This window comes from Schistocerca cancellata, chromosome 3 (assembly GCF_023864275.1).
Source record: "Schistocerca cancellata isolate TAMUIC-IGC-003103 chromosome 3, iqSchCanc2.1, whole genome shotgun sequence".
Lineage (NCBI taxonomy): Eukaryota > Metazoa > Arthropoda > Insecta > Orthoptera > Acrididae > Schistocerca > Schistocerca cancellata.
In genome coordinates, this window is record NC_064628.1 from 906,716,936 (window position 1) to 906,738,107 (window position 21,172).

Genomic DNA, 21,172 nt, shown 5'->3' on the forward strand with positions numbered 1-21,172 from the left:
TCTGTGGTTTTCCTAAATTGCTTCAGACAAATGTCGGGATGGTTCCCTTGAAAGGGCACGGCCGACTTCCGTCCCCAACTTTCCCTAATCCGACGGGAACAATGACCTGACTGTTTTGTCCCCTCCCCAGAATCAACTAACCTCCAAAAGGTAATAACCCATTATTTATTTTTAGAGAAGACAATTTTAATTTTGTGACCCAGAATGTGCTTCATATTTAAATGCGGCCCAGAGTAGCGGTGAAATGGATCGAAGTGAGTCAGTCGTTGCAGGGGAGGTATTTGTATGGTTCAAATGGCTCTGAGCACTATGGGACTTAACATCTGAGGTCATCAGTCGCCTACAACTTAGAACTACTTAAACCTAACTAACCTAAGGACATCACACACATCCATGCTCGAGGCAGGATTCGAACCTGAGACCGTAGCGGTCGCGCGGTTACAGATTGAAGCGCCTGGAACCGCTCGGCCACAGCGGCCGGCAGGTATTTGTAATTTATCGTCTACTGTGTGGACTCATAATAAGAAAAAGACCCATTTCGTCACAGGGTTCATTTAAACAGTGGCCATCCCCAAATTTCTTTGCATATATCCGGTAATTGCCCACCTTCCGACTGAAGAGTTTCGTTTTGCATCCATAATCCAGAACGAGCAGTGGATAACAACGGAATCTCCGCGAATGTGGTAGGTTCATATACGGGGAAGACAAAAAATCAAAAAAATTTGCTGAAATACTGGCTATCAGTAACCGGAAGCAACCACAACCATTCCATTTTCATTGAAAATTCAGTGCTCCAGGGAGGCACAACGAAACCCGCTTTGTAAATCCGTAGGCTTCCCGCCTGCAAGCTCAAAGTACACTGGATCGCAGAACGTAAAGTGGAAAGTGACTTCTGAACGATGTGTCACTGCCAAACTCGATGAAACTTGGTCCATACGTAGAAAGACCACAGGTGATAGGCCAAATACCATACAAAGAAAGTAAATACAGTACAGCAAATAATTTAAATAAATACACAATGAGACGAATAAAAATAACACTTTTATATAAAGAGAGCTATTACACTGGCGCAACCGCGTTTCATTGTGGTTTTCTAGGCGTTAGACAATGCTGGACATGGTTCTTATTAGGACGTGTGCTCACCATAAACGGCAACACATAATTTGAAACGTGCTCACATACTTACCACAATGTTCGTAAGGAATTCTTGCATTCCCTCTACCATAACGTAGACGCGCTGTAATACGCATCCCCTAACCTGTCCCACACGTGCTCGACGGGATGTAAGTTGGGAGAAAGGGAAGGCCAGTCTATTCGTCGAATGTCCTCTCGTCCCGCATCTCCCCATCTGCTCTATTCGATGCGTTCGCGCCTTGTCATCCACGAAAACGAAATCAGGGCCGACTGCACCCCTGAAAAGACACACATGGGGAATGATTACACTGCCACAATAACGTGGGCTGGTCAGGGTAGCGTTTTGAAAGGTTTCAAGTAAGTCACCCCTTCGGTAGCCCAGGTGTACTGATATGAGGAGGCCTTTGTTGCATGCTGCAGTTATACGCGTCGGAGGACATGAAAGGAAACACTGATTGAGAAGAAACTGTATCAAAGTTGTTGTCTATTCCTAATTTTATGCAGTCTGCAGATTGAGCAAGCGCTAAAGGAATCCAAGAAGGAATCTGGAAAGCGAATTAAAGTTCATGGAGGAGAAATAAAACACCTTTGATGTCTGCCGATGGCATTGTAATGCCGTCAAGGAAAGCAAAGCACTTGGGAGACTAGATGCAAGGAATAGATACTGCGAAGTGTGTGAGCAAAGTAATAAAACTGACAACACTGCGAGCGATTTGGCAACACTGTGTTGTCCTACTTAGGTAGATCGGTGTGTTCGTCCGTTCCGGATGCTCTGGCTGAGTTTGACCTCCATACAGCCATCACGTGGTTTTTGAGAGTGTCATCAGTGAAGTTGTGTTTTGTGGTATGTTACGAAAATGGAACAACGGAATTCAGAACAATGTTATGCCATCATGTTCTCTGTTAATAGGGAGTGTGGCCTTTGAAAAGTTGGAACAGGCGTATGAGGAACACTCCTTATCAAGGGCATAAGTATTTCGCTGGCAAAAATCATTTTTGGAAGGCTGAGAACACGGTGAAGATGAACCTCGCTTACGGAGACCTTCAACTTCAAAAGCCGACGAAAACGTCAAACGTATGCGTTGTCTTGTGAAACTGTTCCTCCAGGACAAACTTTCAACCAATGTTTGCAAAAAAAAGTCCTTGAAAAACTCAGCAAAAGCGTGAATCGATAGAGACCGGACATTGCAGACTAGTGGCTGCTGCATCATGACAACAACCCTATATCACATGGCCACATCCATCATCAAACTTTTGATCTCAAAAGGCTTTCCCGTTGTTCCACAGACCCCCTATGAAACAAATCTGAGTCTTTGTGAATTTTTTTTCCCGCAAATTGAAAATTTTGGGACTCTGGAGAGCATTCAAAAAATGTGACCGACATGTTAAAGGCCCTACCAGTTGAAGCCTTTCGGCGTTGCTACCAAGACTGAGAACGGTGTATATCTGCCGAAGGGAACTACTTTGTGCTTTGAACAAAATAGTACTTCTGATGGAAAAAAAAATCACACGAATTACTTTTCTCACACATATCTTATGTTTAAAAGAGGTTATAAAGTCAACATCAACACTAGCAAGACAACAAAAAAAGGTAATGGAACGCAGTCAAATTAAATCAGCGGTGGTTGACAGAATTAGTTTAGAACAGTAGATACAAAAAGCAGTAGATGAGGTTTGCTACTTGAGCAGCAAAGTAACTGACGATGGTGGAATTCGAGACAAGAGGCAAACTGTCAATAACTAGAAAAGCGTTTATGAAAAAGAGAAACTTATTGACATCGGGTACAAATTTAACTGCTAGGAAGTTTTTTATGAAGGTGAGCCATTAGCGTTTATGCAAGAAGAGAATAGAAGCTTTTGATATGTGGCGTTAGAGTAAAATGCTGCATATTAGGTGTTTCGATCAAGCAAGTGATAGATAGGTACTGATCCGAATTGGGAGAAAAAGAAGTTTATGGCACAATTTGAGTAAAAGAAGAGATCAGATAATCCAATCTGAGGGCTCAATGTATTCTTAATTTGAAAATGAATTGAATTTTTGTAGGGAGAGAGCCGTTAAAAGTTCTTAGGGAGACCAGAGGATGCCAACAGTGAGCATGTTGAGATGGATGTAGAGTGCAACTATTATGTAGAGATAAGAGATTGGCCCAGGACAGAGTGGTATGCAGGCCTGCATGAAACAAGTCTTCCCACGAAAGCCCAGAAAGACAACGACTTACGAAACGGGTAAAAATTCCAAGTTTTGGCATTGATGGAAGGGGCAGTAGGAGTTCTCTAAGGAGCAAATATTTACTGAGAGAAATTAAATGTCAGAAAACGCAGTCAGGGGTGAATATTATACAATTGGCAGTTACACAAAGTGTTTGGGGTACAAGTGCAGATAGTGTGATCATTGGTACCTTAATACTAGTATGTACCCACTTCAGCGTGTTAGCTGCTTTTTCCCATCTAAAAGTCTTCCCACACACAAGTCACATAATTTACTACCTGATGTTTCCTGGATGATCGTAATTGCGTCACTAAGTGGACTACATCTTCTAAATCCTCGCACCAACGAAAAAATGGCTGACATTGAAATAAGTGTCCAAGGAATAGAAAAGCAACTGGAATCACTCAACAGAGGAAAGTCCACTGGACCTGACGGGATACCAATTCGATTCTACACAGAGTACGCGAAAGAACTTGCCCCCCTTCTAACAGCCGTGTACCGCAAGTCTCTAGAGGAACAGAAGGTTCCAAATGATTGGAAAAGAGCACAGGTAGTCCCAGTCTTCAAGAAGGGTCGTCGAGCAGATGCGCAAAACTATAGACCTATCTCTCTGACGTCGATCTGTTGTAGAATTTTAGAACATGTCTTTTGCTCGAGTATCATGTCGTTTTTGGAAACTCAGAATCTACTATGTAGGAATCAACATGGATTCCGGAAACAGCGATCGTGTGAAACCCAACTCGCTTTATTTGTTCATGAGACCCAGAAAATATTAGATACAGGCTCCCAGGTAGATGCCATTTTCCTTGACTTCCGGAAGGCGTTCGATACAGTTCCGCACTGTCGCCTGATAAACAAAGTAAGAGCCTACGGAATATCAGACCAGCTGTGTGGCTGGATTGAAGAGTTTTTAGCAAACAGAACACAGCATGTTGTTCTCAATGGAGAGACATCTACAGACGTTAAAGTAACCTCTGGCGTGCCACAGGGGAGTGTTATGGGACCATTGCTTTTCACAATATATATAAATGACCTAGTAGATAGTGTCGGAAGTTCCATGCGGCTTTTCGCGGATGATGCTGTAGTATACAGAGAAGTTGCAGCATTAGAAAATTGTAGCGAAATGCAGGAAGATCTGCAGCGGATAGGCACTTGGTGCAGGGAGTGGCAACTGACCCTTAACATAGACAAATGTAATGTATTGCGAATACATAGAAAGAAGGATCCCTTATTGTATGATTATATGATAGCGGAACAAACACTGGTAGCAGTTACTTCTGTAAAATATCTGGGAGTATGCGTGCGGAACGATTTGAAGTGGAATGATCATATAAAATTAATTGTTGGTAAGGCGGGTACCAGGTTGAGATTCATTGGGAGAGTCCTTAGAAAATGTAGTCCATCAACAAAGGAGGTGGCTTACAAAACACTCGTTCGACCTATACTTGAGTATTGCTCATCAGTGTGGGATCCGTACCAGATCGGGTTGACGGAGGAGATAGAGAAGATTCAAAGAAGAGCGGCGCGTTTCGTCACAGGGTTATTTGGTAACCGTGATAGCGTTACGGAGATGTTTAACAAACTCAAGTGGCAGACTCTGCAAGAGAGGCGCTCTGCATCGCGGTGTAGCTTGCTCGCCAGGTTTCGAGAGGGTGCGTTTCTGGATGAGGTATCGAATATATTGCTTCCCCCTACTTATACCTCCCGAGGAGATCACGAATGTAAAATTAGAGAGATTAGAGCGCGCACAGAGGCTTTCAGACAGTCGTTCTTCCCGCGAACCATACGCGACTGGAACAGGAAAGGGAGATAATGACAGTGGCACGTAAAGTGCCCTCCGCCACACACCGTTGGGTGGCTTGCGGAGTATAAATGTAGATGTAGATGTAGAATATAGATTGACAGATTTGCATCCACGCAACAACACTTGACCTACTGCCCTAGGGAAAATAAACATTAACGACTTGTTCTTGCCACATGTGCTTGGAGGTACTAACCAACCTACTCAAATAACTACAATTATTAGTCTGCAATTGAAGTAAATACTGAGGCACTGTTATCCAGTACATTTTCTTCAGTCACCAATAAAAATATCTATACTTATGAGCTAACACCCTCCATACGCTAGTCGTTTTAATAAAATGATGTCCGGAAATGTAGTGCAATGGTTTTAAGTTGTAGCCATATTTTATTTTGCTCCGTTAAATCTGATAATGGCTGTTCCAATAAATTGTGACCAGGACTCAAAATTCTACGATTTATTCACTGTCAAGTTTTGGTGAATGGGAAGTCTGAAGTTTGACATGTATACAGTCAATTCGTCGACAGTATTCTGTATGAATTGATTACTACATGATTATTTTATTGGCTTTCCAAGTTTCTGTTCAGGTAGAAGTACCCTTCAGGAACTCACTATGACAAAGGACAAAAACCTCAAAAAATGCGTCAGATCTTTTCAACTGTTAGTAATTGAAAGAATCAAATGTTTCCTGTAGCTCTTGAATAGAAATGGTGAATATCGTATGTTGGCGTACGATTTTTAAAGTTCCAGAAAAAAACTTAAACTGCTGAGTTAAAATTTTGCAGTTCTGAGCAAAGAAGAAATATTAACATCTTAAAGTGGTGGTGTATGTCGCTAGAACCTTCCGCACATAAAACGCCTTGTTACACATCCCAATTTCCAACCTACTCATTGCACTGCGACATCAATTGGGATTGGTCTCCATAACGTAAGGCTCATTTGCCAAACTCTCACTGGAATGTATTCTACGAACACCAGTAAACACCTAAGTTTTAAAGAATTGAACTTCCACGTATAAAACAGCTTCAGACTTCTGATTACTTTACGAATGAGCGAATGTGTTACACATTTGATGTAAAGCATGAAGCGAGAAAATATTTGGGAAAAGTTTGAAATTATGTTTAACACTTCTTGTAAGTCACTGAGAGCTCTCATTATCAAATACTGGATAAGTGTATTCTGGGTAATATTGTTGTTGTTGTGGTCTTCAGTCCGGAGATTGGTTTGATGCAGCTCTCCATGGTACTCTAATCCTGTGCAAGCTTCTGCATCTCAAAGTACCTACTGCAACCTACATCCTTCTGAATCTGCTTAGTGTATGCCTCTCTTGGTCTTCCTCTACGATTTTTACCTTCCACGCTGCTCTCCAATACTAAATTGGTGATACCTCGATGCCTCAGAACACGTCCTACCAACCGATCCCTTCTTCTACTGCAATTGTGCCACAAATTCCTCTTTTTCCCAGTTCTGGTCAGAACGTCCTCCTTAGTTACGTGATCTATCCATCTAATCTTTAGCATTATTCTGTAGCACCACATTTCGAAAGCTTATATTCTCTTCTTGTCCAAACTATTTGTCGTCCCTGTTTCACTTCCCTATGTGGCTTCACTCCATACAAATACTTTCAGAAAAGACTTAAAAAAAATGCCTCTGAGCACTATGGGACTTCACTTCTGAGGTCATCAGTCCCCTAGAACTTAGACCTACTTAAACCTAACGAACCTAAGGACATCACACACATCCATGCCCGAGGCAGGATTCGAACCTGCGACCGTAGCGGTCGCGCGGTTCCAGACTGAAGCGCCTAGAACCGGTCGGCCACAACGGCCGGTACCATGTCGACATAAATTAAGAAAGACAGATGAAAGCAGTCATCCGTTGAAGTGCATTCAGTGGAGTAGCTTGATTACATATTTGATACTTATTCAGTAATCACCTCTAGAATATTTGGAAAAGCGTATAAGTTCAGAAAATAAAACTCCAACTGCTCACTTATCATTTCCAGAAGCTTGAATTATTTATAAGAGAAATATGTAACAGCGCCACCTACGATCTATACCATAATGCATTTTACTCAGGCTTATAGATCACTTCTAGTATTGTGGAAAGCGAACTCTGACGAGTATGTGAAGAGAATCTTTTCTCAGTGCATACAGTGTAACGAAGTTCAGCAGTTCTTTGAAGCATTACTCGTTCATCCCTAAAAGTTTCGGATAGTCTTCTCGCCTGCTTCAAGTGCGGTAAGCATGTCACTATGGCTTCCTCTTGTTTTTGTTTTTGCACCACGTGTCGACTGCATGTGCAATATTTGCGTGTTCTACATCATAGAGCGCCGACATGTTGGCTACGCAGGCAGAGTTCAAACTGACGCTTCCTGGGTGTCAATATTGTCTACTAATATTTTGCAGTTCTTGGTCTCGCACTTCACACATAAATATACTGATACAGTATTATTGTGCAATAAATATTTGAACGTATGAAGGCCCCATTAGGGTTCTATACCTGTGATCGTCGCTCAGTAGTGGAACTCAGTATAAAGGCAGGATCCTTTCGAAAGCCCACATGTATCGAATTTGTTGTAAGAGTAATAGACACATATAAGACATAAACAATCATAACGGAATTACATAATTTCCTTCATAACACGACTAACAGATCAAGGTGTTTGCATTTTTTGGATGGAAACTGGTACAAAGGCACTCACTATCGTGTTGTGTTATTGAATTGTTAATACTGTGTCTAAAGCCCTTTCTTCCTAATTACCTCAAAAACTCTCCTTAGTACTGATTTTGTTACGATTTGCAGTTCTTGCCCACACTTCTCGTACCACTCTTTTCAGCCCACGTAGCCCTCGAATTGGCTGTCACAGCGATGATCACGCTTTGTATGTATTGCCCAAAGGTTTTCCACGTGGTTTAATCCCGGGCTCGCTGAATCCCAGGGCGAAACATGGCTATCTTTATCTTCATACCACTTTTTGATTGTAGTATAAACATGCGCAGATGCATTATTTTGCTGAAATTTTGGACTTTCCGTCCCTAAGTCCTTATACATTCTAATCACTTTTGTCTCTTGCATCTCAGTGTACATGTTAGATTTGATTTTAGTGTTCAGCCAAGCAATGTGTCATTTACTTCTGAGCAAAGGGCTGTCCAAATAACCACCAAAACACCAGGCATTCTTGCCTGGTGTTTTGTTCTCAAATCATGCAGTAATGTTGAAATCCACTTTATCCCATTCTGAAGACCATGACATATATTTTTCAACAGTCTTCTGTGTAGCCTCTTTATATTTGGATGTTAGTGCAGTATTTATGCAGCCGTATCTCGAATACAAGATGTTTCTCATGTGACAAAATTTGTCGTACACATCTGGCATTTACTGGGAACTTGTAAATTAGCAACGGGTTGAGAGGAATAACGGTCTGTGGCCCTTGCTTGGCGCGAAAGTAACCATTTAGATGTGTCACACTATTTTCTAATTTGACCGTATTTTCCCTTCTGGCCACGGTGCCCAATCTAAGGAAATTATCAGTTACTGTTTCCCACGTGGAATTGTCACCATTGTGGTTTTATGTACATAACACACACTGTCACTAACAGTGGCTGTTTCCTATCTGCAGTAAAGGCACGCACACAGCACCGTACAGAGCCGATTGTCTTCATACAGAGTTCCACCCTCTACTACTTTAATCGCTGTATAGTTACATACTGCACTATTGACATCAACTGCTATTCCATTTGACTTCATTTGTCGTTATACTGGATCTCATACTGTTGGGTATATACTGTGCACAACTATTCCAATCGACAATGTTAATTTTGATAAAGTTACCTTCCATTAGCATTTAACAAAATGTGTATTTCTAAAAAGCTCACGCCAAGGTACGTACAGTCATAGTTCAACAACAAGAATCCTAACAGTCCAGTCTTGAACGAACTGTGACAGAACCCCGAATAACAGGAAACTGACGTACTAGAACATGCATTGATACTACGAAATGCTGATATGTAATCTAATGTATAAGCCATACAGATTATACCATGAGCTGTAACTTTTTTTATTCTATCGCCTGACTATGTACTTCTTCTAATTTTTAGCAATGATAATGGCTAGGCACTAGCTAAAATCTGGATTTTCCGAATAAAACCTGCATGGAAAGGAAGGCCGACTGCTGTGCTGTATCATTTGAATCTTAATTTTCCTGCACATATCCATGCCTTTATACTGGTTTCCACTGCTGAATAGATTAGATGGTTGCTGGCGCAGATCATAAGCAGTGAAGGAGAACGTGCAGAGGTGACCCGTTTGGGTGGATTTCCCGGAACACTACAAGTGGGCAGAATATGGTCAGAGAGGCGGCAAAGGGTCGACACGTCAAAGATGGCTAACTTCGCAATATGTCGAATAAAGGGCGCCCCAACATACTGCGAATAACAAGCCAGAGACGTCGAATCAAAAATTCAAGTATATCATCGCGAACACAACACTGTAGAGCGTAGGTTACTGCTTCAGTAGTCAACATATTGTAAAAACTATGGCAGTGATGTCGGTACAAAACCTGATTAGTATTACTCAAACCTTTGAAAATTAATAAATCGTAAGGACTTTGAGCAAATATCATGGTCAAATTGTCAGGCGACAGGTGTGGGCGCAAGCTACTGTCACTGAGTTTCCCACGTCGTTAATTATTATACAGACTCAATTACGGAATGTTTAAATTACTGTACATTACGCAAAGAAGTAAGGACAAGGATTTCTCCACACATACTCTCGTAAGTAATAATTAACTGGACGCTGAACTACTCCCTAAGTTTCAATATCCTATATGTATAGTTTTTAGATTGATTTATAGGTTAGTAAGGGAAACCAAATAATGGACTACCACAGGGATCTGTTTTAGCCCCATCACTATTCAATTTATACATTAATGATTTACCAACCACAATATCAACGAAATTCATCTATGCTGATGATATCGCACTGGTAGCACAGAACAGTAATTTCGAAGATGGTGAACGAATTTTTACGGAGGATCTGGGGAAGATGTTAACTTTCTTTAAGACCTGGAGACTGATCCCAAGCACATAAAAAACTGGAGTCTCTTGTTTCCATCTAGCGAATCGTGCTGCGAGCTACAAACCAAGAGTTCTGCTCAATGGACAAACGTTGAGGTACAATCCTTTCCCAAAATAATTCGGAATCACTCTAGATAGAACACTGAGCTACAAAGAGCATATTACCAATCTTTCTAATAAAGTTGTTGCAAGGAACATAATACTACATAAGCTCAGTGGTACCACCTGGGGAACCTCTTCTGACTGTCTGCGTTTAACTGGCATCAGTTTTGTGTACTCTGCTGCCGAGTACTGTGCACCTGTCTGGTTGGAAAGTGTACATGTGAAGAAGGTAGACACAAAACTTAACGAAACAATGCGCTGCAGGACTGGTTCCATCAAATCAACCCCATGCCACTGGTTACCTGTACTGAATCACATCCCACCACCCCACTTAAGGCGGAAACAGGCTCTACTGAGGGGGCCAAGAAAATCTCTGCATCACCTTCTCTACCACTGCACCAGGAATTCTGTCATCCGCCACAGCAACGATTGCGATCAAGAAGACCAGCAAGTGTTCCTGCAGGACAACTTATCGCATATGGTATTGACCTAAATGAAAGCTGGAAGCATGAATGGTCAACAAAAGCATTGGGAACAAGAGCCCATCACCTTGATCCCACAAAGAAGCCAAAAGGTTTTGACCTACCGAGGAAACTTTGGTGCCGCCTCAACAGGTTAAGGACTGGACATCGTTGTTGTAGCTACTTCAGGTACAAATGGGGCTGGATCAGTTCACCAGTGCGTGAATGTTATCAAGAAGAGCAGACAATTGACCATGTATTCCAACGCTGTCCACATCATTCATACCCTGGAATTCCCGATGACTTGTTCACTCTCACACCCAGCTTAATCAACTGGTTGAAAAACACGGACTTTAAGGTTTGATCTTGTCTTATATCATATCTATATTGTATAAAATCATTTGCATTATATCAACTGTATATTGTATAAAATCACCAACGATTAAATTAATAGGTTAGTAATTTGAATGTTTGTTAAGGCTGTTTACAAAGACGTGAATCACTCCAAAACTGCGTTGGTCACGCAGATTACAACACCACCATTGAACATAGCTGAATACATATGCTTCTTATTAGCAGACCACATTTATTAATTGTTGTTTATTTGTATGGTATTTCTTTATTGTCAATCTTGAGCGCATTTATGTACAATTTAAATTGCAGTTAATTATGGCGATACTATTAGGGTTAGAATATCATGCGTGGCCTGAGAAGGACCAGCGAAGAGGAGCAGCCTCCCAACATGTGAATCTTTTCTGTTTGCTGGACATATTTTGAATGGAGGTCCAATTCGTTCGTGTAATGTACTTCTGCGGGCTTAAAAAAAAAGGCGTAAAAGGGGTTGGGAAAGGCCGGTCTGGGTCATTATGTTCCGAGACAGTGAAGAGGTAACTTTTGCGTGGGTACCCGTTCGGGTTCATATGAGATAGTAAATTAATAGAATTTGAGTGACAAGCAGCCGTGTGGTGCTTTAACTTTTGTGGGTACTAAGTAAAATTTGCTACTGAGTTGAACTTAAAATCTGGGAGCCAATCGGAAAATTTGTGCGTTTCTGGGTATGTGCAAAAGGGAGTTATAAATACTTCGGTTTTTTTATATTTGCAAGGAGTTAACGGGATAGAATTTTTTGTCGGTTGTGAGAATTTAGAGATGTTCATCATATTACTGAGCTCCAAGTACATGTGAGTTAGCTATTAACTTGTCAACAATTAATGCGGTATGGAAATTTATAATACACGTGTTTGAGATGATGCGCTGAACTATGGCAGTCGGCTCATACTTGTATCGTATTTATGCAATCTTACATTGTAATTATTCTGTTATTCTTATGTATTTTATATTTGACTTTCATATTTTTTGTGGATCACGATTCCATTTTATTGTGAGTTTGTTGTATGTGAAAAGAGACCTTTGGTGTAGCCTACAGTTTTCTACCAAAATAGAGTTATATTATTTACTCATAAATTATCCAATTTCTTTATGTTTAATCCCCAAAACTAGCGGACTTTAAAAAATTTTCTAGTGGCTGCATTATTTGTGTAGCCAGTTTATTTCACTGAGTTTCGCTGCTAGGCTGTATATCATGGTGTGTGACTCGATCCTACGACACATATCAAGGTGTTCGTACGTTTGTTCACTCTCATGAAGCAGCTTTTTGGTTTGTTTGCCTTCCAACGCATCGTGTTAAAGAATTAGCCCAAGTGCTGGTACTAAGTGGTTGTCCTTTTTGTGATACAATTTGTGGTAACCCAGGAACGTCACAACTTTATCAACATCAAGTCATGCTTTATTATTCCCCTGACTCCAGTGTGTTTGCTACTCGCTAGTTGCCATCTTTTTAAATTTATCACGGCAAGTGTCTAATCTGTTCAATAATACGAGATATGTTCTACTGCTCCGGCCAAATAACTGAAACCTTAGTTACGAATCTTAGATGACTGACAACAGAACGCACATTATTAGTGTCCGAAAGGTCGTGCGTGCGTCATAAATTACAGAACATTTGAAGTTTACACTTGAGAACTGATGCACCTGTCGTAAGCGGAAGATTAAGTACTTTGTGGAGGTTATCGGAAGCGTCACAAAAGCGTCCAAAATCATAAGCGTGCAGGTGTTCTGTTTTCTGATTAGATTTCAGATTAATCCACTGTCAGAGAGCCGGTGGTGGCGCAGGTGGGTTGCACCGGCGAGGTCAATTCTTCGCATTGAAGCCTACGAGTGTGAACGTAAACTTACATCGCACACAGCCACCCCGTTTTTAGTACGTAATGAGACGGACGTGAAAACAGAACAAATACCGCCTGATGTTTGCTGCCAATCAACAATTTCATCAAAACAAGCAGCGAATACATAAAAATACTCGTACCCAGCAGCAGACCTTCCGTAAAAATAAAGAAAAAGTTTAGAGTCGTAGAGTTTAAACACGGACAGTGTCACACAATTTGTACAGCAGATAACTAAAACACAGAAGGTATAAGTTAGTTTCAGAAATGTAAATACTGGAACGGAACTATTTCTGTTTTGGAACACATTTTAAATTTTATTCCATTATCACGCTAATGAAAGTTCTGAATTTTGTTATTCGCGAGGAAATAGAATTTGGTAAATGTGCCCATTCTGCTTGCTGTGTAGTATTTAGCCTCAGGAATATTTCTCGCATTTGAACATAGGTGCATCGCCTGTTCTACAAAAATAGAAATAATGAAACATTGTAATAGTATAAGTAATCTTCTATAACTGAACCTCGTTCAAACGACTAGCAATAGAAAACAAAAGGAGTGTAGTGCCTTTTATGCTACCCGCTCCACAGGTTATCATCTTGTTTCCTCAAATACAGTACGGAAAAACTGTAATAACTAAATACTTAGATACAGTGAAAACCAGAAGAAACAAAGACTGAAGTAATTTAGATACTTCTCTCAACTCTTCGTTACACATCTGTGGTGCTTTTAGCAGGGAAAAGTAGTAGCGCTCAAATAGAAGTCTGTAGAAGTCAATGTATATCGTCATGCTTTCTGAGGAGCAAGGGAAATACAATGACATTTCAATTCCACGAAGCTGTTAAGCGAGCTTGCCGTATCATGTGTAGCTTTGATTGTGCGTTAACATCGTCAAAAAAGTAATTCAGTATACGAACAACAAGAAGACAAACGACCTCACTTGAAACAAAACTTGGTTTGCTAAAATTATGTTTGGAGAAAATGTGTTGTATCCCATTAGACTCTGAATTCATTTTCTTACGTAGCCGATACGTGATACCTAATAACTGTTCTTCAAAAACATAATTTATCGTCTGCTAATATCATCGTTGCGATTAAAACCAAAATAAACTTATTTCTTCGAGAACAATATAGAAAGCTACGACTATTCATAATAATAAGAATGACAAGTTAAAGGAAAATAATCGAATATTGTTGAGGTTTTGGTGGCCACTTGTTCACATATCGTGGCCATTTCATACAAGGATCGAGGAGCAACCTTCATTTAACGGTTTTATTGATGTTTTAGCAGCACAAGTGGATGGCTTTATCAAAGGTCCACAGTACACTGTTAGAGCCGGAATGACAACAATGGACGGTAATCTTTGACAGTTCTTCACAATTCCAGTCGAAAAAAAAAAAAAAACTATTTCTTCAGTTAAAATTTCCTCAAATAACTGATATACTTTTGTACTGCCAAACACGTCCACATCTACAGCGGTGTACATTTAGTGTACAAAATACGTAGTATAAGTAAAAGGCATTAAGTGAAATATTCAAACTCAGGATAAAATTTCAGTTAGATACTTTCCTAAGTGGGCGCTAACGACCAGACGATAGTGCTCTGGAATCCAAAGAACAAGAAAGACAACCTAACTTTGGAGCTATCACTACTAGAATCAACTGAACTGGAACAAACATAGTTGAATGTTTGTTTATTGTTCCTGAGTGTAGACTATATCACTTTATCTATAAAGTGGAACCGCTATGTGGTGAAGCACAAAGGATTTCCGTATATCGGGAGACATTATTCAGTAGTACAAAAATAATCTGAAATTAGGTGTTGTAATTACGTCCAGTGCGCAAAACGTCAATTGTGTATGAATTGTAGGGGAATGCAAGAACGAGCTTTGTGAGATAGGAGATAAAGATTTTATCGGAAGGTGCTACACTATTAAGTCAAATTAAGTTATTTATTTCCGCTGTTGCCCGCAACATTAGGTTCCTCTTGTCTCTTAGTTACATTAGATACTGAAACTTTGGATAACTGGAAAACATTTGACTCGGTGGGGTGGCGGGGGGAGGGGGGGGGAAGATTACGTTTTAATGAAATATGCAACTGTTTCTATGTATCTCAACCCTTTAAAGTGACTGTTTTCTTGAAATATAAAAACGAGGTAAATTAAGCCGTAACTAATTTCCTGCTGCGGAAGATTGTAGTCGTGGCAAAATCCATCGAGGTGTTCTTATCTGAAGCTTGTAGAAAATATAAACTTCAAAAGACAAGATTAGTTTGACGAGTAGTTGTAGGTGACGGTAGTTTCTCAGAAAGAAGCCACTAAACTGATGTGAAGACATCAGCCGCATTAAGTACGTCCTGTTTCAGAAGCGTTCTCCCAGCAGATACAGCTACGCTGAGTTTGACCTGTGATCGATAGACATGATATTTGTAGTGAATGAGAACGAAACGCTCAATGACGCAACGAAACACAGAGCTGGGTGAGCAGCTTATATAGTGATACACATGAAACAAGACCTATCGAAGGGTTCGCGCTGAAGATCATACACTTAACAATTGATCTCAATAATAAAGTACAGAGATTTTCACAATACGAGCAGATATTGCAAAAAGACGCTGTAACTCGGCACCTGGACACGTCAGAACTAAACTTCATGAGGAGGCTCGAACCGAGGTATTCGAAAAAGAAAGATCCAGGTACTGGCAATCTGATTCAAGTTTTGTATTACACTCTTGGCACAGGAAAACACAACGTTGTCGATCTGTGAGCAATGGACAAATGATAACAGTTCTGGGAAAAATTTGAATTAGTGACACAGGATACAATAGAGCAAGCAGCCAGTGTAGAGATACACAGATAATAATAGCGAAGAATTCCTACTCACTAATGGATAATTGACGATTGTCCACACTCACGATCTACTGAGAATTTCAGCAACGATTATGCAGCAAAAAATTATCACTGTTGAGTGTAAGTGTACAGAAAGACAGCACCCTCATAGATGAAAACTAATCACTAATTCAGTACTAAAACACATGTTTAAGACATGGTAAGGACGATAGTCTTGAATGGGTCCTCTGACAGGAAAGGAGCGGAGTGGATAGAGAGATGAGTTCTGCGGAAATAAAAGGAAATTTGTGGTGTGACTTACAATTACATGGAAGAGCGTCGCATTAGAAAGGTAAAATTCCAACCATTTGCCCCCATAGTAATGGTTCGGGACCTCAGCAACTAAATAATTTGTTATGGAGAATCAAAAATATTTGTTCTCTGATTATTTTGTCTCCAGTGTGTTCATAGTTTTTATTTTCTTTTTTAAATCCATGTGGAAGCCCTGTGTAGCTTCACCTTCAGGCACTTTAGCTGGGTAATCGTTGTCTTGTACCTCCGGATGTATATTGGTTTAACGAACTCATGCATTTTGTAGTGAATTTACTACGCAACTGGCAACTGTGTGCACGTCTTCGGTAACCCGATATACTTGCAGAGGTTTAAGTCATCGTTTACGCAGCTGAACTGTCTCAAAGTGAAGCCTCAGACAGCTTCGATAACGATCGAAAATAGGCAAAAAGCTACAAGCATAGCTGACTGGAGACATGTGGCGCATTTACAGCCGGCCGGAGTGGCCGTGTGGTTCTAGGCGCTGCAGTCTGGAACCGAGCGACCGCTACGGTCGCAGGTTCGAATCGTGCCTCGGGCATGGATGTGTGTGATGTCCTTAGGTTAGTTAGGTTTAATTAGTTCTAAGTTCTAGGCGACTGATGACCTCAGAAGTTTAGTCGCATAGTGCTCAGAGCCATTTGAACCATTTGAAGGGCATTTACAATACCATAAACAATTAAAATATATTATATAATCGTAAAAGAAGTAGTAACACTTTTGTAGAGGGCTTATTCGGTAGAATTTTTCGATGGACAGATAATGTGAACTAAGCCTTTCAAACCTCCTGATCTTTCGCGTGGAAGTTTCAGTGGCGCCCGAACGTCGCCCACATGGTTCACAGATAAGCGTAAACATCAGGGATTACTAGAGCTCTCTGCAAAATGTGTTCATTTTCTGAACAGTGACATAAGAGGCATGTAAACCGGAGACCTTGTCATGCAGTCTATCTTCCATCAACGATTGGCGAAAATGTTGTGCAACTAGTTCACAGAATAGTTTTCTGCTTAATTTTGCTTCGAATGAGGCCGTCAAAATACTACTCCATGTTAGACCAAACTCCCGGCCTAGGTGATGTTGATCAGCTCAATTCGATTTTACAGTTATTCAGAGGAACACATCCCTATTCAAAAATTTGTAACATTCATGCTAGCCGGGGCCACAAAGCTTGAACGAGTTTTTGGAGAATGACAATCATTAATAGCTACCGCTGTCAGTTATGATAATGCTTCTTGAACGAGACAGAAGTACAATTGCTTTCCAACGTTTGTAAATGGTTCAAATGGCTCTGAGCACTATGGGACTTAACATCTGAGGCCATCAGTCCCCTACAACTTAGAACGACTTAAACCTAACTAATCTAAGGACATCACACACATCCATGCCCGAGGCGGGATTCGAACCTGCGAGAAACGTTTGTAATAACGAAAAATAACTTAGCAGTATGAGTGCCTTGCGCTGGACGTTCACTTAGCATTGCACCGCAAGGAGTGGCCGAGAGCTGAGTGCAGTAAAATTTTTTGAGGTTTTGGCAAAACTTAAGTATCTTTTACACCTTCATCGGAAATCTATGGAGTCCTAAGCAGCTGCTTGAAAGAACAGCTAAACTGCAAAACCTGTTGTCGTATCACAACGAGATAACACTTCGGACTACAAAAGCCTTCTTGCGGAACTGTGAAGAAATAAAGAACGCATGTTTTGAAATTTCCCGGTAAGAAGAAGGACCAGGAAAATCAAGCGCTATTGCTCTGCGCTTCCGCAACACAGTGTTAGATATGGAAACCAGTCTCTGTACAGGGTGTGACATCCAGGGACAATTAAAACTGTTGAAACCAGAACCCTAAACGGGACATCAATAGATCGAATCAGCCTTCGAAAACTGGCAGGAAAATCCTATTTTGGTAGGATGATTCCCCGGTCAAGGCCCGCACCACGTAACTGTAGAGCCTAAATATGGGACTGTGCAGAGAAAATAATAACGTAATAAACACATTTTACCATCCATAACAACAGGTAAGAGTCTATGTTCAAATATCGATCAGTAAGTGGTATTTACCAGACGGAAGGGCTCGAGATTCGAATAATTTCCACCAACGAAATTAGGCGTTCACCTTCTGTGTCCGTCACTGATACTCACAGCTAGCTGATCGCCTTTCCTTCATCAGACTCACGAAACATCGTGACACGGCCGTCCGCACTTTACGACGCGTATTTCCGCTCATTGCAGCGACCACAACCGTCCCCACAGTCGGTTATCCACGCCAGTACTGGTCTCTTGCGCGACGCCCCTGCGCACCGGCTACCCGCGCCTCACAAGCTCCTCCTGCGATACTGCCCGGTGCAAGCGCACCGGCGCCGGGTGCGGCCGCACTTCCGGCCGCAGTGCAAACACCGCCGGCGATGCGATTGGTCGACGTAAGAGCCGTGTCATTCGCCAGATAAGGCCCGATTAGATGTAAGAAGTTCCCTCGGCCCGAGTAGAGATAACATCGCGAGGAACTTTCCTCGGATGCACCGTTTGTCATCGGGGACTGTTACGTGCCTGTGTCGACCGCAAAGCAACAGCATTCTATAAAACTGGAAGGTGGAAGCGACGTCACAAAATAATGCTGTGTACGTACAAGAATGAGAATATTAATTTGTTAAAGACTAACTGAGACACACAAATTAGGAGAAAATAAAAGAGTTGATTTCGCTCATTTTCTTCTGTCTTTATACAAATTAATGACGCGACCGCGTTTTTCTGTATGTATGGGAAGACCAATCTCGGGAAATTCCGTAGAGATAGTGATATGGTTTTCACAAGTCGACTAATTAACGAAAAAGATTTGTGTCTATCACTGCACATTGGAAAAAATTGGTCTGGCCGTGAATACCTAGTACTTTCCATGCGAAGCCACGCCGGTTAACTAGTATTTACATAAAAAACAGCGGAAAAATGGTCCTATCGGAGACCAAAATAGGCGAATACATATTTATTTAAAAAACACCCTGATAGAAAAGTGGAGAACAGGCTGTCCCATCTTCATTTCGCCTTCCTCACAAAAAACCTTCGGCATGCGAACATATTCGCGCTCTTTAACACAGAATATTTGAACACTTTTACCCAATCTCTCTTTGTAGTTAAGCCTTCATACTCATAGCCGCCTCATTGCTACTGTCTGTATGTATACATTTCTCTCCTTTTTACCCCTTTCATTTACGCTGCCACTATCCGTCTCCTTTTGTATTTCTTTCGTACTGCCACTGTCTCCACAAGACCTCGGAAGGTCAAAAATTCCGTCCGTCCAACCTACTTTTCCTCTATAGTTTCATGTTTACAATTGCAGTCTAAAATGCGCCCTGCCTTATACTTACCTGGTACAGTTCGCTCATCTGGCAGAGTCCAGACCCGCTAGCCTCTGTATGGTCCCTACTCATCTATATTTGTCATTCTCAGTGTCTTTACTCTGTTTTGCTTCCACTACTTTTGTATCCACTGATCTCCCTTTTCCTCTTACTGAGATTGTTTCTCACTGACCACCAATATCTCCTTTCTCTTTGGTACTATTGTCTTCATCCATCTTTCTTTCTCTTTCACCGCCACGTTCTCTCTCCCACCATCACTGTCTTCCCTCTCTATCTCTCTCACTGGTACTCTCTCCTCTCTCTTCCACTGTCTTTCTGTTACACTCTTTAAGCACGAAAAGGTCTAATATGGCCGCATATCAAAATTTTTAGTGAGGAAGACGGATGAGGATTGTGGCACCTGGTTCCCTACTTTTCTGTCAGAGTTTTTTAAGAGAAACATGTTTGCCTTTTTGTGCTCTGACAGGGGCATTTTTTGCAGCTTTCCTTCTTGTCTCTACTAGAACTGGGTGTATTGCTTATATGAAACTAATTCTGTAGGTCAGTTAAGTTTTGAAAGTTTATTTATATACTTCTACACGTTTATGTAGTTGGAGGTTTATGGACAACAAATAAATATGCATAATTCTAGGTTAACAGAAATATTTTGCGTTAGATTTTTCTGGATGCTTTGTTCAACGATCGTAGTTCGTCGAAAACGCCCGTCTTGTATCTTAAAACAGTAAAAGTGCTACTGAAACTAATTTACAGAATTTACAATCTTTTCCACTTTAACGTAATTTTTGGCAGTGATTTTAAGTTCTTTCAGACATGATAAGCCCATTTCTTGTCACTTTAGAACCACTGTGGGCATATCTGAATAGGCTTGGAGTGCCTATCACAGAGAAACTGCGCGTCATAAAGTTTTATTGAGGAAAAATAGGTGACTGGAAACATAGTTTGTTCACCTCAGGACCCCTGCGATGGCACTAGAACCCTTTCCACGTGTTAAAGTACATTTACGCCTCAGATCGGATATTATGTGCATATTTTACATGCATAAATACGGAATCTCTGGATCTCGGTGAGGGATAATGATGTCAAATAAGTTTCAAGGATCATCGACAACATTATCTTCGAAACGTACAGTTAAAATGTCGACGATTTACCATGAATAGAAATGACCTTTCCCAAAACTGATACTTTTGGTACCCATAAATCATTGATTTCTGGCGTGTCTTGATAACAGATAAAGATTTTCGGAAACAGGAGAATATCGTTCCTAAGTGAATATCTAAAGACTGTACAGTTGCAATTTGAGCCATTTGCTATGGTTAGTTATTTAGGTAATTGCGTACCGCGGTGCAAAAACGGCTAAAAACGGGTTTTTGCGTTTTCTGCGTAAGTAAGGTAGCTTTGAACCTCTGGATCTTGGTAACGGATAAAGAATTTTGAGCTCCTCCGGGAATATCATGTTAAGAACATACCGTAAACATTTTGAGGATTTGCTATGACCGGAAATTATACAAGTGGTAATCCCAACAATTGGTGTTTTTCGTACCCAAAAATCATGCTTTTTCGGGGATTTATCAGGGACAGCATACAAAAAATGGTGCCTAAGGTCACTCCTAGACCACACTTAATGCAAAAGAACCAAAAGATTTGCTCAATTTGTCCGAGGTG